Here is a 17483-nt window from a genome sequence, read left to right as displayed (position 1 = left end):
TGGCCTCTCCCGTTGCGGAGCACAGGCTCCGGACGCGCAGGCTCAGCGGCCATGGCTCACGGGCCCAGCCGCTCCGCGGCATGTGGGATCCTCCCAGACCGGGGCGCGAACCCGGTTCCCTTGCATCGGCAGGCGGACGCGAAACCACTGCGCCACCAGGGAGGCCCTGGTTTTATTTTCAAAACATGGGTTTAATTCTTTTTTTAAAAAACTAATTAATTTGTATATTTATGGTTGCTTGGGTCTTCATTGCTGCACGCAGGCTTTCTCTAGTTGCGGCGAGTGGGGGCTACTCTTTGTTGCGGTGCATGGGCTTCTCACTGCGGTGGCTTCTCTTGTTGCAGAGCACGGGCTCTAGGCGCGGGGGCTTCAGTAGTTGTGGCGCACGGGCTTAGTTGCTCTGTGGCATGTGGGCATGGATCAGGGCTTGAACCCGTGTCCTCTGCATTGGCAGGCAGATTCTTAACCACTGTGCCACCAGGGAAGTCCCAAAACATGGGTTTAATCTATTGCATTTGGCAGCTACTCTTTGAGTTTAAAGTTAATATTGAGTTAATGCTTAAAGACTCAAAGGAGGTATGGAGAACACAAAGTGTCAAATAACTGTTTATTTAATGGCAGTAGCTACGGTACAAAGTCAATTTCTTCCTTAGCTATATTGGTCTATTGCTAAAGATCAAGCTCTTGCAAGCTAATGCTGTATCCAAAATGGCAGTCAATATGCCATTCAATTCAATACAGATGATGTCTCTTAACATACACTGAACTGTGTTTACAGAATTATCTGTTAATATCCAAAGCTGGTATGATATAGTAGACAAGAAATAGCAAAAACTGGATTTGAGTTTCTGTTCTGCCGATAACTAGATATGTAACTGGGCATCTCAGCGAGATTCTCTGAGCCTATTTCTTCATCTAGAAAACCATCCAGGACTCGTTTATTATGAAGGTTAAAAACAAAAGGAGACAATACACACAAAGCAGAGAACCTGGCACAAATATTAACAAAGAAAGCAGATTAAAGAGCCCTAGATCACCTAAACACCTACCCTCAGAAATCCTACACCTCCAACTTAATGTGTCACAAGCATTTCTCTTTCAGAACTAGTCCCAAATCCCAACCTGTCACTCCCACACAAACAGAAAATGAGCTAGCTCTATCCAAAAGTCCTAGCTTTGATTAGCAACTCTCACTACCTCAGGTTTATATACACATGTACAATTACATGACTTGGCCCACAACCCTAGTATACAAAAGCAATTCTGTAACTTAGTTTCCTTTGTGGTAATAACGAATTCCGTTGCTAAAACTTGCTTCTCTAGGAATAATGGATTGTAAATGTAGTAGCCAATGATTTATGTGAGCACATCCTAGTATTCTTGTTAATAACCTAATGACAGTTTAAATCCATTCATACCTTAATTTGTTTTCATTTTGTATGTAACCAAATTTTTAAACACATTTTACCCACAGGTATAAAAAGTCATAGAAGGCAAGTAACCATGTTTTCTCTTTGAAATATGCATTACTATCAAACTCTGGATGCTAAGCAAATAAGTAGTGATGACTTTAAAAAATACCTTACATGCTTCCATTTTTCCTTCCCTATACAATTTCACATATTCTGTAATATCTTCTACCTCCTACAGAACTTGACCTATTAGGACAAGTGATTAAGACCAAAAGATCAAAAAACAAGAATACTAAGTGGTCAAATAGTAACAGCAGCTCAAGACAAGACAAACATTCTTCAGAAAAGCTGGCTGAAAAAGTTATGGTAAAGACGCCCTCTAAGAAGAATACTTATTCCCACATATAACAGAAAACAAGAAGTAAGAAGATTCTGAGAATTCTGTCTCAAGCCTTCCTAGAAACAACCTAGAATGTATCTTGTGGCTTTCAGCCCTATGAAGGGAAAGGGTAAATATATAAGAACCTGGAAGAAAGCTTTGAAGTGAGCATCCTCTTGAACGGTAGTGTTCTGATCACTTGGGAGGAGAGGGAACAGGCTCTGAAGTCTCACCCTTTCACAAATCACCTTGTTAGGATGGCCAGGTAGAGGTGCTGAATTGGCCCCGGGAGATATCTGGGAAAAAGAGGGAGAAGAAAAGGATAGTTCATGGCTAGCTGCACCAATGTGGAGAATCATGCCTATGAAGGACAGTCTGGATTTTCTAGGTATTTGATGATTTTGTTAGCAGAGACTGAAAAGAAATAAAAAATTAATCTTAAACATCAAAACAAATATAAGGATGACAAAGGTTGCCTCTGGCAATGGATCTCTCTTATAAAAACTTTCTTTAAAGGCAAAATAGCACTGCTCAAGAACACAAAGTCCTTCCTATGTTTCCCATATAATATCTATTGATATCTTTTCTGCTGGCATTAATTCTGAAACCCTAAACGATAGATAAGACTTCATGTCGAGAAAACCTGAAGTAAAAATCACTTAAGTACAGAAAGATTAGTATCTACCTGGCGATGATTAATTTTTCATTCTCTTTTTAAGCTAACCTTCCAAATAATCATGCAAGGGAAGAGAGATTTCAGAACATCTATGGCAAAATTTCTATAGTGATTCCAAGTATAGAAAACAAGATTTTGATTGTGGAGATCTCAGCTCTATTCAACACAAACCTAGCAACCTTCCTAATGAATAAAGGACAAGATCATAAGCCTCAAAGTAAATGATTGCATGTTTTAAATGCTTGACTAGATTGTAGAGTTAATCCCCTTAAACTCATATGTAAGTACACTTAATCTGTAGCATTTCTGATCACAGACATCATGAGTATCACCTGTTCCACTGTGCTGTGGCGTGAACTGCCTTTGGCGTTTAAGGTTTATGTACCCGCTTGATCCTACACCAAAGACCATGTGCTTTAAGGCTGTCTTGTTTTTAGTTTCATTGCTGCACTCATTTCCTTACATGTTAAGTGTCTACTCTGTGACAGGCACTAAAACAAAAGATAGTCATGATTTCCTACCTTCAAGAAGTATATGCTATAAAAAAGAAACAAAAGCAAATCACTGTATTAAAAAGATTCTTTCTGTGATAATGGTCCATACTGGTGCTTTGGAGAGGTAACTGTAACAGTGTAATCAAGAAACTACAAAATGTTCAGTGTAACTGGTCAGTAAGGAAGTAGCCAGAGAGGAAGGCAGAGACAAGATCATAAAGTGGCATGCTAATTACATGAATAATCCTGCTATAACCTTCTTTAGCCCCTTTACAAATTTTTGTTTCTGGTTTGCTATGAGCCTAGTAAACAGATAAATGACCAAGCCTGTTGCTAACAGTAAAATTACTTCCAAAGACCTTCCTAGGATTGAAAGCAAAAAACTTGAGGGCAGTAACTTTATCATTCATTAGTACTGCTCCACAAAATGTTTTGGACATGAACTAAAGCTTACCTCTGTACTATAAACATGAATGTGCCAATACCCTTTACCACTGTGACGAAGCATGAATGACTGCATCAAGGAATATTTACTCACTGCCTCTTATAAGCAAAGAGTTATGTTAGAAAAGAAAATAAAACATGGATCCCACCCTCAAGGAGCTTATTCTAGTTTTAAAAAAAAAAGATGCAAGCAGCCAACTACAGGATAATGTTTTAAATGCCATAATACAGGCATAAATTAGAATAGAGGTCGGAGCCTTGGGTTTATCTGAGGGCAAGAGTAGAAAATATTTCAAAGGAAGAAGTATTTTCACATTCCTGACTCATTCAATGTAAGGAGTGCTTTTACACTTTATAGCAGTTCTCTCCTCTCTCAAAATGGTCTGTTCCTTGATGTAGGCTTCATGTTCTTTCTGCAATCTTAAGCTTACACTTTGCACAATAAATACATTTGAAGAGTGTTTTAACAAGGCCATCTACCTTCAACTATCATACCCTAAAGCAGTCTCACAAACTGCTAGTACAAGAGCTGGCTGGGAAAACAGATTTCAGTAATATGTAAGTAAAAAATTGGCAAACCCTGGTCCTTGCAGGGGGAAGCGGGGGGAGTAGGCGGAGAGAAGGGAAGAGAGAATTCTAAGATGGTCTCCAAGATTCCCACCTCTGGTGTATATATCCTGAATAATCCATCCCTCCCTGGTGTGTGGGTAGGACTGTAAATATGGTGAATTTCATTCCCATGATTAGGTTAAATTATATGACCTAAATTACACAAACCCTTTCACAGAGGTGAAGGGATTTTCAAATATCATTAAGATTCCAAGTCACTGAATTTTAAGTTAGTCAAAGGGGAGATTACCTTGGGTAGGCCTGACTTAATCAGAGAAAGCTCTCAAAAGAGAAGTTGAGCCCTTCCTAAAGAGATTCTCCTGCCAACCCTATAGACTAAGCTGCTATGTTTTGAGAAGTCATATGAAGGGGGCCATGTGGTAGAGACCTGAAGGCACCTAGGAACTGAGAATGGTCACCACTTAACAGCTAGCAAGAAAATGGGGGAACCTCAGCCCTATAATCACAAGAACCACATTACACCAACAACAGTGAGCCTGGAAGAGTCCATCAAGTCTCCAATAAAAATCACAGCTACAGCCAAATAAGATCCTGAACAGAAGACTCTACAGCTAACCCATACCAGGACTTCGATCCATGGAAACTGAGATAATAGATTTGTGTTTTAAGCTACTAAATTTGTGGTTATTTGTTACACACAATAGAAAACTAACATAACATACATGTACATAATAGAATAAAAACTGCTGTGCCACACTCAAGGAGTTTCTTCTCCAAAATTCTAGCTGTATTAGATTAATTATGAAAGATGACTTTTTATCTAAGCAATACAGCAGTTTTTAAAACCTCAATCTGATAATAGTAAACTTCATGCCAGGAACCAAACTGGGCTTTCTGATCTTTACATACTGCAAGTTAGGGTTAACCAACTTGCTTAAAGAGAAACATCTCATAAACACCAGAGCCATAATTTGAAGCCAAGTCTATCCGGCTCTAAGGTTCAGACTCAACCCACTAAACCACCTTCTAACTGAAGAATTTTAAGAGTAACATTCTTCTTTATAATCTATCTAGTTGGATTAGTAAGGAACAACTATTCCACAATGCCTATTTAAAGCTATTTTAAGCATTTAAAAATAAATTTGTTTCCTTGTAAGTTGTTTCTGACTTCCTTAACTCTCCCTCAGTTAAGATTACTGAGGTTACACTATATCTGAAAATCAATACAGTTCTATTTTTCCCTAACCTACCAATTGCTGAGCATTACAAAGACATGGTAACTTCAGCCTTCTCTCAGGATGCACCTATATTTAAAAAGTCCTGCCATGAAAACATTCCTGAGATGGGACTGAACCTGCAACTCCCTACACTTCTCATTTCTAATGTTTATTTACATATAACTAAATGACTAATTCACCCAGCATAACTGTTTTCTGTTTCACAAGACTAGAATTATAGAAAACAGTTTAACCTTTTAAGCAATAACACATTACTATTTTAAGGACATCTTCTGTTTAATGTGGCCTTTCCCTGTCTTGGTAACCATAATATAACCAACAATTTAACCTTTGTGTTAGAGTGTAGTATTATTGTTACTGTGGCAAATTGTTGTAGGTATTGTGTTAAAAATAACATTGGACTTAGGTCCACATATTGTCCCAGAACTTGCTTCCTCCAAAATCACTTCTGATGACAGCTTCCTTCATTTACGTTTTCCTCATATAAGTGAAGTAGAGGATATACAGGTGTATGATCTCTAGGCCAGTATTAAATAATGTACTTTCCACAAAATAAATTGCTCAAAAGGCCAAATGGCCTTCTCCAAAATGGCCAAATTACTCTCCAGGAAAAAAATTGTTCACTGTTACGAAAGCTGCATACCATCTGCTCAAAGGCACTCAAATCATAGGCTAACAGACAAAGGGAAAAAAACAAAACAAAACATGATGAGTTAGGTGCTTGGTCAACGTTGACTCCAACAAGTGCCTTACTCCTCTAGGTCCAAGTCAGGGTACCTAAAAAATGAAGAGGTCGAATCCAAATTATCTAAAAATCCAAATATTCTCACTGCTTCCATGATGGCAAATATTAATCTCCTGGAAAGTAATCAAGGAGATTTCATTAACAACAGTTCGAATCACTGATCTTGCATCTGACAAATTCTGAGATTATATTCCAAAATATGAGAAAAGCCATAAGCACAAATATGTTCATCACATTACAGCAACAATTTAAAAGGGAACTAGAAGTAACCTAAATGTTTAACATATAAGTATTTGTTAAGTGAGATTATGGCATGTGTGCTTGGCGGACTATTATGCAGTCATTAAACCACTCAAGAACTGGTACTACTTACCGGGGAAGGATCATTACTGTCCAGCAATGGGACACTCTTTTTTAAAAATAAACTATTATTCCCATTCTTGAGTTAAGGCAAACAACAAACTGGGCCCATGCCTTTCTGGGAACAGAGCAGAACCAGGGCTGGTGAAAATAGCTGCAAGGCTCCACCCTCCTTTCTCACTCCACAGTCCAACAAATTAATGGCAAAAGGGGTAAGGGAGGCACATGCAACTAAGGAAGTCTCTAACCATTACATGTACTGAGCAGGTGAACATAAAGGTTAGGAAAAGTTAAGATTTACACATTTTTTTAATAAATTTTTCTTTCCTTCACTTCCACAATCCAGATTTGCACGCACAAGGATTATTTTCCCCTCAAGGAAGTATGTCTAAAATCATTTTACTTAAACTGGTAACCTCAAAGTAGATTGCTCTAAACCATCTTTTCAAGATTTATCTCTTAAGAATTACATGGATTTGAAAAATATCTAGACCATGACCAGTCCAAATCAATAAAAAATTTATACATATATACACACACATACACACATTTGAAAAGATGAAGTGTGACTGAGTGCTTTATAAGTCTTACTGAATAAAAGTCACAATTAATTCAAATACTTATTGCATTCCTACTATGTGCTAAATGCTGTGAAAACAAAAAAAAATATTTCTTGCCCTCAAAGAGATTCAGCCTAGGGAGGAACAAATTCAACAGGAATAAATGAGGACAACAGGGTCCCCTAACATAGAGGGGAGAAGGAAAGGTGTTCAGATCCTTTAAAAAGGAACATGAAATGACAGAAGAGCTGGGGGGAAAATAAGACTGTGTACATGGCCCCTCTTTGTCTACTTGCTCAAATCTCACTCATTAATTCATTATATAGAGTTCAAGCATTTGCTTTATCTGCAGACAGACAATGTGATGTTAGGAAACTAACATTTCCTGAACAAATTAACTAGACTACAACTATAGAGTTCAAATATGTGTTTACAATCCATACACTCTGTCCAGAAAAAACATAAAGCAAACTATGATTTAACCAAAGATGAACCGACATGAAAACAGATGCCTGATATATGTTGTTAGCAGGAAAACAACCAGAAAACTAGTGACTAGACCCAGACACTACACAACAATCACAGGACTAATCAAGAGCTAACCTTACCGGGGCTTCCCTGGTGGCACAATGGTTAAGAATCCGCCTGCCAATGCAGGGTGCACAGGTTCGAGCCCTGGTCCGGGAAGATCCCCCATATGCCGCGGAGCAACTAAGCCCATGTGCCACAACTACTGAGCCTGCACTCTAGAGCCCGCGAGCCACAACTACTGAGCCCATGTGCCAAAACTACTGAAGCCCGCGCGCTTAGAGCCCGTGCTCTGCAACAAGAGAAGCCACGGTATTGAGAAAACTGTGTGCGCACCGCAAAGAAGAGTAGCCCTGCTCGCCACAACTAGAGAAAACCCGCACACAGTAACGATGACCCAACACAGCCAAAAATAAATGAACAGTCTAGCGATGTAACTAAAAGCCTCATCCAAAGCAACTGCAGAGACACAACAGGTCTACACTCCACATTATAATGTTAACAAATTCAATTCTGTCTTAACTGTGCCATCCTCTGTCCACCCTTGCTCAAAAATCAGGTTGTTCTAGTACAGAAAATTCTCAATATTTACTCAGATTAATAACTTCCAACTTAAGTTTAGCTATAAAAGTTGGATGGGTAGATAAAACTCAACAAGTACAGAAACACACTACCTTCCAGAGTCACAGAAGATATCAGAAGTGGAGGGACCACAGAGAACATTTAAATCCAACTCTCATATTTTACAGATGAGGACTTGAGGAGCACGTAGCTAATGTGTGGCAAAATTTATTCAACTATAGCCTCTCAAGGCTACCAAGTCTTTTAGAAACAAGCCTTACAGAAAATTACAAATATCAACTTAAAATTGAACCCCTATAATGAATAGATTTAAGGTTTAATAGGTTTTCAAGTGAAATATACTATGCCAATACATTTATGAGCCAGCAAGAGCTGGAGTACATTAAATGATAATCCTACTTAAAAATCCAGTTAGTAATTTTCATCTATTTACTGCAACTATTGAATACATGCCAGCTGCAATGCAAGTGATCTGACCCCTATATTTGGTTTTGTATTGTTACTTCTATAGAAGCCCAATTTCTTCCTAATGGAAGACAGAAACAATTTTACTTTGATCCCAACTGACCCTAGATCCTCATTAAGTTTTGATTTCTTAAAACTGAGAGAATGGATTAAAAAAAAAAATTTAAGACTAGTTACCAGGGCTGCTACCTACTTAAAGGAATTTTGCGGTAATTGTGTTAACAACAGTACCTGCAATCGAGGCCAAACAATATCCAAAAAGGCCTGCAATTCTAAGGTAATAAACGACTGTGAATGATTTGCATACACTTAAATTTTCGTATATTAAGTGCGCCTCGTAAGAAAAAAGGCAATTCAATATTACATTATTCGTTTCTATTTACGGTGCAAGAACTAACATACCCAACTTTTAATGTTAATAGTATACATCGTTTTTGCAGCATAAAGAAAAAACAAGGTCTTACAAGTCCTACACAAGTAAACGAAAACTTTATTCTCTGGCCCTCAATACTTTGAAAAACTCTCGGCTCAAAAACCAACCTCTTTCATTCTTCAGCCCTGAAAGGAAAAATTCCCCTCCCCTGAGAACAAAACGCAGCCTGTTCAGAAACCCGCGGCGTCACAAGGACGGAGACAGGACCCTTCTGACCGGGTTCTGCGTTCTCCTGAGTGACATCATTTCACCTGCGCCTGGGCAAAAAGGGAGGGAGCGAAAGAGCGAGGCCATCTGCCAGACGCGGCGGGCCGGCGCTCCCGAGGGCTGTACCCGCACCTCCTCGCCGCTACCTCGGGAACAAAGAGCGTCGGGCGGCCCGGCCGCGCCCCGCTAAACACCAAGCAACCTCATCTCTAGCGCGGCCCGCAGGCTCCCAACGGCCCAAGGCTCGGCCCGTCCCGCCCTCGTGCGGGAACCAACGGCTGCGGCAACCAGTACCTGCAAGGGGAGGCTCCGCCCTGCGGGGTTACTCCCGCGGCTCCTCGCTGGGCCACCGCCTCCTATTGTGACCGCTCGTCCAGCCAGCGGCCAGCTCGCCAGATCCTCTGTTCCCGGGCCTTCTCAACCCTGGAACCCGGGCTCCGACCGACGCGCTATCACGGCGCTTCCTTCCTCCCGGCACCATCACACGGGCCGCGCCAAGAAACAACGGCTGCACGCCCAGAGCTGACAAAAGTCGGCTAACGCCTCGGGGGCTCCATCCTTTCGGCCCCCGCGCCCTAACCGCCCCGGCCACCGCACGACCCCGCACCGCTGCACGAGGGGGCTCCCCGTCCCGCTGCGCCCCTCCCCGGTGTTCGCAGACCGGACGCGCCGGCGCAGTACCCTGCGCTGCGCGCGCAAGCGACGCCCCCCCGCCGCTAGGCCGCAAGATGCGCGAGCACGCGGCCCTCCCACTTCTCGGGTCTGGGTCGCTCTCACCCCACCCCGCCCCCTCTCCGGAACAAACCTCGCGATCCCAGGGAGCGAGATTGCCAGTCGCTCCGCCCCTTTCCCCCTCGGCTGATCTCCGCGCGCGGGGCCACCTTTGTTTCCATCCGCGGGGGAGAGGGCGGGGCGGGCTGCGCTAGTCCAGGCGCGCGACTCGGACTAGTTCCGGCAACAGAGCCGTCGCACCGTACCCCTGCGCAGCCCCGCCCCGCCCTGCCCCGCGCGCCTGGCGCCCGGAAAGGCTGCCGTTATGCCGGGCCGCGGGCGGGCCGAGCCCACGAGTTCTATATGTTTCTCCCCAAGTGTTGCTTCAAGTCCGTGCGTACCGCCTCCAAAACTCTGCCATCAAACAGTAATTAACCTCACTCACATTCCCAATATATTATGTATTCATGTGGCCCAAATGTTAGGAATTTTTATTGACGTAGAGAGAGGTGATTTGACCAAGGTGTCTGGCCAAGGTGTCTCAATGGAGAGGCAGGTTCAAACCCAACTTGTCCTACTCTAAGGCTCAATTAAAGTTATTCATACTGTGCTGAGGACAGGAAATAAGATAGGTACGAAGACCGAAGTTGGCATGGGCCTGTCCTAATCACGTTCGAGATCTAAAAGAGGAAGTAAGATTTTCCATAAAAGCGCAATAAATACAAGGACAAAATAGTTTAAATGGTATCGGAGGAAAAGAGGGCAGTCAAGGGGACAGTATCGAAGAAGTGGGTTTTAAGCAGATAGGAATTATGTTTTCAAGGATGGTGATCATATTTCAGTCCAATCATCAAAAAGCCCAGGTTCTGGTTCTTTTGGTATTACTTAAACCAGTCTCCTTCCTGCTGTGGGCCTCAGCTGCCTCCTGTAGAAAATTAGGGAACCAGACTAAAATGATGTTCCAGAACCCTCTGAACCTCTATGCATTGATATGAATAACACGAAAGGGTAATTATTTGTGAACATCTCTCTCCCATATCACACTGGGCGACCTGTTTTGACTCTGTAACCCTAAGGTCTAAACCTACAGCCTGAAATACAACAGCAGGTGCTTAGCAACTGCTGAATTCAAAGTTCCAGCAATAACATCACAGGTTTTTACAACTCCTGGACAAAGGCTAGAATGAGATAACAGGCCCCCATGAACATGTCCCCTCCCCCAGCCCCACACCCCCATTATGTAGCCCAGTTATCTAGCTGACTCTTCTCCCAAAGCCCTCTCTGCTAGTCTTCCAAAGCAGCCAATTTGGAGATGATTACATCCAAACCTTTTAAGGTTCCCCCCCGCCCTTCACAGTACAGAGTCATAAATCCCAACCACGCCTTTAGGTGCATCCAATGTAATCCACTCCTAACATCTGGATCTCCCACAATACCCCCTTTACTGCTGTGGATTCACCTAGCATTACAGATCTTCCAACAGAATCTCAGCTATACAAGCTTCCTTACATAATACAGACCACCCTGAAACAGCTTTTCTTGTTTACTTGGACACGGGCTATGTGAGAGGGGGAAATAGAGACAAAAATTGGGAACAGGGAGGGAAATTACCATTTGGAAGCTGTCCAAACCTAAGAGTCAGGTTCCTCAAGTGCTGAATTTCAGCAGCAAATATCTATTACAGTCCTCCAGGGTTCCTAACCCTTAAGCTTATGTGAATTCCCCCTGGGCTTCAGCCAATCCTTTCTCAGGCACTCTTTGAGAACCCTTCTCAAATGGCTGAGGTCTTAGTTAACTGGGATCTGAAGGCTTCAACTAAGAAGTCTGTCTACATGTAAACAATGCTCCCACACCTCAAGGTTGAATCGTCGGAAATTTGTACTGCAATTTCTTTTCTAATTGATTTTCTTAACCAGAAAATCTGGTACCCTGCTAATAAACACCTGATGAGTGGGTTACATTTTAAGGTGGGCCACTGACCACCTAATGTGGCAGGAAGTAAATTATACCAGAGCAGTGGCTCAACCCCAGTCCACCTAAAATTCTACTTGGTGTCGGTCCAAAAAGGTGGGAAGGCTTGTTGGAGAGGTGTCCAATGGATCTTTCTGCAATGATGGAAATGTTCAACATCTGCAGCATACAAAAGGTAGCCATTAGCTACATACATATGGCTACTGAGTGAGCACCTGAAATGGGGCTAGTGCAACTAATGCATTAACCAGGATTGTTTAAATAGTCACACGTGGCTAGGGGACAGTACAGCACTTGTGCGAAAAGTAGTTGCTTGTAGCAAGAACTTTTGAGAATTCTGACTCCAAGACTGCCCTTTAAAATTCGTTTTCATGACAGAAATGAAAACTGTGAATCCCTACTAAAAACTTCTTCCTGGGGTAAGTCATTTAAGTCCCCTCAACTTCTAAAATAAAAATATACCAATATGTTGCTTACCAAACAGGAAAATACTGCAGTTCCTTCAAATGTATCTGGTCACTGGGATTGTCTACCCTGGTGCCCTACCAGTCTAACACATGGGAATGACAGCTGAGATTTTTTAATTGGGCAGCATGGGATCCAGAGATAAATTAGGTGGTATTGATATCTTTACAATATTGAATCTTCAATCTGTAAGTAAGATGAACCCTTCTATTTACCCGAGTTGTTGATTTTTTCAATAATGCTTCACAGTTTTCTGTAGAGGTTTTGCACATTTGTTCTAGGGTCTATTCTAGGTTTTATATATAATTATTAATTCTAATAGTTTTGTTAATTTTTTTTCAGTTTTCTACATATACAGTCCTGTTGGCAGAAAATGACTGTTCAATTTCTTTCTTTCCAACGTGTTTTCCTCTTGTCTGCACTTGCTAGGACCTCCAGTACGATGCTAAATAGATACAGTGAGAGCATGCATCTTCATCTTATTCCAAAACTGGAAAGCTTCCAACATTTCACCATTAAGTATGATGTTGGCCGTAGGTTTTCTGTAGATTCCTTTAGCAAATCAAGGGAGTTCTTTTTTATTTCAAATTTGTTAAAAGTTTATCATAAAATGGATATTTAATTTCATCAAAATTTTCTGTATATGAGATAATCATGGATTTTCTGTTACTGGGTGAATTAACTTGATTGTTTTTTGGAGGTTAAACCAATTTTACATTCCTAATAAAATCATGTCATATTGCACTACTCTTTTTATATACTGTTGGATTTGGTTTGCTAATATTTTGCTTAGAATTTTTACATCTGTGTTCTTAAGTGAGATTAGCTGTTATTTTCCATTTTTTGTAATGTCCTTATCAAGTTTTGTTACAGATATTATGCTAGCCTCAGAAAATGAATCACAGAATATTCTCTCTTTTTCTATTCTCTACAAGAGTTTCTCTAAGATTGGTGTTATGCCTCCTTTAAATGTTTGGTAGAATTTGCTGGTTAGCCATCTGAACTTGGAATTAGATTTCTTTAGTAGTTATGGATTTCTTGTCAGATTTTCTGTCTTTTCCTTATTTCTTTTTTCTTTCTTTTTTTTTTGGCCGCACCGAGCAACATGCGAGATCTTAGTTCCCCAACAAGGGATCGAACCCATGCCCCCTGCATTGGAAGCACGGAGTCTTAACCAACTACACCACCAGGGAAGTCCCTTTTCCTTATTTCTAACAAAAGAAAAACAATTATAATCTTAGGACATAAATAAGGAAGATCTCATTCTGAAACTCACAGGCAACAAGAAAAAAATAGATAAATTGGATTACTTCAAAATGAAAACATCAGTGCAACAGAGTGAAAAGGCAACCTACGGAATAGGAGAAAATATTTGCAAATCATGTCTCATAAGAGGTTAATATCCAGAATATATAAAGAACTACAACCAAACAAAATCCAAAACCTGATTATAAAATGGGCAAAGCACTGAAATAGACACTTCTCCAAAGACATACAAATGTCCAGTAAGCACATGAAAATATGTTCAACATCACTAGTCAGGAGGGAAATGCAAATCAAAACCACAATGAGATACCTCACACTCTTTAGGATGGCTACTATTAAACAAAACAAGTAAAAACAGAAAACAACAAGTGGTGACAAGGATGTAGAAAAACTGGAATCCTTGTGCACTCCTGATGGGAATATAAAATGGTACAGTCACTTTGGAAAACAAAACAGTGGTTCCTCAAAACATTAAAAACAGAAAAAAAAAAAAAAAGAAAGAAGGAAAGAAAGAAATGATCTAGCAATTCCACTTCTAGGCATATACCCAAAAGAGTTGAAAGCAGGGTCTAAAAGAGATATTTGTGCACCTATGTTCCAGCAGCATTATTCACAATAGCCAAAACGTGGAAGCAACCCATGTGGCCATCCATGGATGAATAAACAAAATGTATTATACACATACAATGGAATATTATTCAGCCTTTAAAAGGAAGGAAGTTCTGAGGCATGCTACAACATGGATGAACTTTGACAACATTATGCTAAGTCAGTCACAAAAAGACAACTATTATATGACTTCACTTGTATGAGGTACATAGAGCACTCAAATTCAGAGACAGAAAGTAGAAGGGAGACTGCCAAGGGTTGGGGGGAGAAGAGAGTGAATTATTGTTTAACGGATATAGTCTCCATTTTGCAACATAAAAGAGTTTTACAGATTGGTTGTACGATGTAAATGCTCTTATTAACACTACTGAACTGTACACCTAAAAATGGTTAAGATGGTAAATTTTGTATTGCAGATTTTACCACAATTTTTAAAAATTCTTATCACAACAGGAAAAGGGATATTTAAAAAAATATAACATCACTCCTTTGCTTAAAACCTTCCAAAGGCTTCCATAATACGCAGAATTGAAACTTCTTTCCCTGCTTACCAAGATCCACTTGATCTAGTCTGTGCCTACCCCTTCAACCTCATCTCATACCACCACTTCCACCCTCATCCACCTTGCTTGTGCACATCAGCTTTCCTTCTCTTTGTTTCAATTTCTAGCCTTATGGCCTTTGCACTAGATGTTTCCTCTCCCTAGCATGTTCTCCTATGGCCCAGATTTTCTCAATTTGTTCTTTTCCATCTGTCAGATCTTAGCTTAAGTGTCACCTTCTTAAAGGTCTTCCCTAACACCTAATCTGGAGTAGCCAACTGCCCAATTACTTGCACAGTACTTAAGAGTATCTGATTATTTACTGGTTTACATATACAGTTCATTTTCTGTCCCATCCACAAAAAATAAGCACCCAAAGAACAAGGACCTTCTTTGTCAGTCTTTTCACCATGGTACTCTGGTGACTCAATTATCCCTGGCACATAGTAGGCACTTATAAATATTTGCTGAATGCATAAATGCACAATTTTTTAAAAATGACCTAAAGCTCCACAATTGAAGACAAGTTAAATAAATTACCATGTACCCTTATGGTGGAACATTATGTAGACATTTTAACTGATGTTTCATGTATATATAATGTGCAGATTATATTTTTCAAGATGGCCATGATACGTTCTCCCATCCTTCATTCTCTTATTATGTAGACATTCCTCCCCAGTGGTAGGATTGATGCTCCCTCCTCTTGAATTTGGGCAGGCCTGTAACTATGGTGGAAGTGAAGCTTTGTGACTTCTGAAGTTAGGTCATAAAAGGCCATACAGCACCTGTGTGGTCCTCTTGGGGCAGTCACTCTTAGAATCAAAGCTGCCATACTGTGAGGAAGCCCATGCTACATATAGGTGCTCAGGCTGAGGGCCCCAGTTGAAGTCCCAGCTGACAACCAGCATCAACCATCAGACATGTGAGTGAAGACATCGAGATGACTCCAACCATAGCCACCATCTGACTGCAACTGCATGAGAAATTCCAAGCAAGAGCCCACCTAGCTGAGCACAGGAAACCCCAGAACCATGAAAGATACCAAAAGATATGCTTTGCCCCACTGAGTTTTCGGATAACTAATTACACAGCCATAGATAATCAGTGCTTTAGTTTTGTTTTAACCATGGAGAGAATGCAAAGAAAAATTTGAAGAAAAAAATGCATGTTCAGAGTGTTATCTATTGAAAGATGGTACGTTTACTTATGACATGTTCTATTTCCCCACATTTCCCTAATGGAACACATGTAACGATACAATACGAGGCATACGGACTTCCCTGGTGGTCCACTGGTTAAGAATCCGCCTGCCAATGCAGGGGACACAGGTTCGAGCCCTGGTCCGGGAAGATCCCACATGCCGCAGAGCAACTACGCTTGTGTGCCACAACTACTGAGCCTGTGCTCTAGAGCCCGCGAGCCACAACTACTGAGCCCATGTGCCACAGCTACTGAAGCCCGCGTGCCTAGAGCCCATGTTCCAAACAAGAGAAGCCACCGCAATGAGAAGCACGACGAAGAGTAGCCCCCGCTCACCGCAGCTAGAGAAAGCCCGTGCGCAGCAAGGAAGACCCAACGCAGCAAGCAAGCAAGCAATAAATAAATAAATAAATAAATAAAATAATACGCGGCCTAGGGAGATTTTTTAAGCACAAGGGGCAAGAACAATAAAAGGACCTTTAACTGACATTTTTTAACTGACCAGAGAAGATTTAGGAATGGCCAATAAACATATAAAAAGATACTCAGCATAGTTAGTCACTAGAGAAATGCAAATTAAAACCGCAATAAGATGCCACTTCACACTCACTACAGTGGCTATAATTTAAAAGACAACCAGGGGCTTCCCTGGTGGTGCAGTGGTTAAGAATCCACTGGCTAACGCAGGGGACACGGGTTCGAGCCCTGGTCCGGGAAGATCCCACATGCTGCGGAGCAACTAAGCCTGTGCGCCACAACTACTGAGCCTGCGCTCTAGAGCCCGCGAGCCACAACTACTAAGCCCATGTGCCACAACTACTGAAGCCCGCGTGCCTAGAGCCCATGCTCCACAACGAGAAGCCACCGCAATGAGAAGCCCGTGCACCGCAACAAAGAGTAGCCCCCGCTCGCTGCAACTAGAGAAAGCCACACACAGCAACGAAGAACCAAAGCAGCAATCAATCAATCAATCAATTTATAAAAGACAACCAGGAAAAAAGTACTGGCAAGTATGTGAAGAAATTGGAACCCTCAAGCATTTGTTGGAATGCAAAATGGTGCAGGCCACTTTGGAAAAGTTTGGCAGATCCTCAAATTGTTAAAATCACGTGAAAACAAAAACACACTCACAGGCAAATGTTCACAGCAGTGTTATTCACAATAACCAAAGCATGGAAACAAATATCCACTAACTGGGGAATTGATAAACAAAATGTGCTAGATCCACACAATGGAATATTATTCACCCATAAAAAGGAATGAAGTACTGATTTATGCCACAACATAGACAAACCCATGAAACCATCATGCTAAGTGAGAGAAGCCAGACACAAAAGGCCACATATTGTGTGATTCCATTTATATGAAATGTGCAGAACAGGCAAATCCATAGAGACAGAAAGATTAGTGGTTGCCAGGAGCTGGTGGGAAGGAATAATGGGGAGTGACTGTTAATGGGTATAGGTTTTTTTTGGGGGTGGTGGTGATAAGTGTTCTAAAATTAGATAGTAGAGATAGACGAACAACTCTTTGAATATACTAAAAACCACTGTTTGGGGCTTCCCTGGTGGCGCAGTGGTTGAGAATCCGCCTGCCGATGCAAGGGACACGGGTTCGTGCCCC

At 41.3% G+C, this 17483-nt stretch overlaps 1 protein-coding gene across 7 annotated transcripts in view; it reads right to left on the bottom strand.

Moving 5' to 3' along the window:
• Positions 1-17483, bottom strand: part of RNF38 (ring finger protein 38) — a 133187-nt gene that overhangs the window by 59609 nt on the left and 56095 nt on the right. Inside the window, exons 1-2 of one of the 7 annotated variants that reach the window (XM_007127525.4) lie at positions 9388-9500; positions 1938-2087 (exon numbers count right to left, since the gene is read on the bottom strand). The exons of 1 other annotated variant lie outside the window; for it this stretch is intronic. The gene's annotated coding sequence lies outside the window, so the exon portion shown is untranslated. Of the gene's footprint in view, positions 1-1937; positions 2088-7486; positions 7505-9387; positions 9501-17483 lie in introns of those variants that run through there. 5 more of the 7 variants (XM_007127527.4, XM_055087095.1, XM_024126151.3 and 2 more) reach the window with 5 other exon arrangements.

The sequence above is a fragment of the Physeter macrocephalus genome, chromosome 9 (assembly GCF_002837175.3).
Source record: "Physeter macrocephalus isolate SW-GA chromosome 9, ASM283717v5, whole genome shotgun sequence".
In the NCBI taxonomy this organism is placed as follows: Eukaryota; Metazoa; Chordata; class Mammalia; order Artiodactyla; family Physeteridae; genus Physeter; species Physeter macrocephalus.
This window is presented reverse-complemented; position numbering and strand designations above follow the sequence as displayed.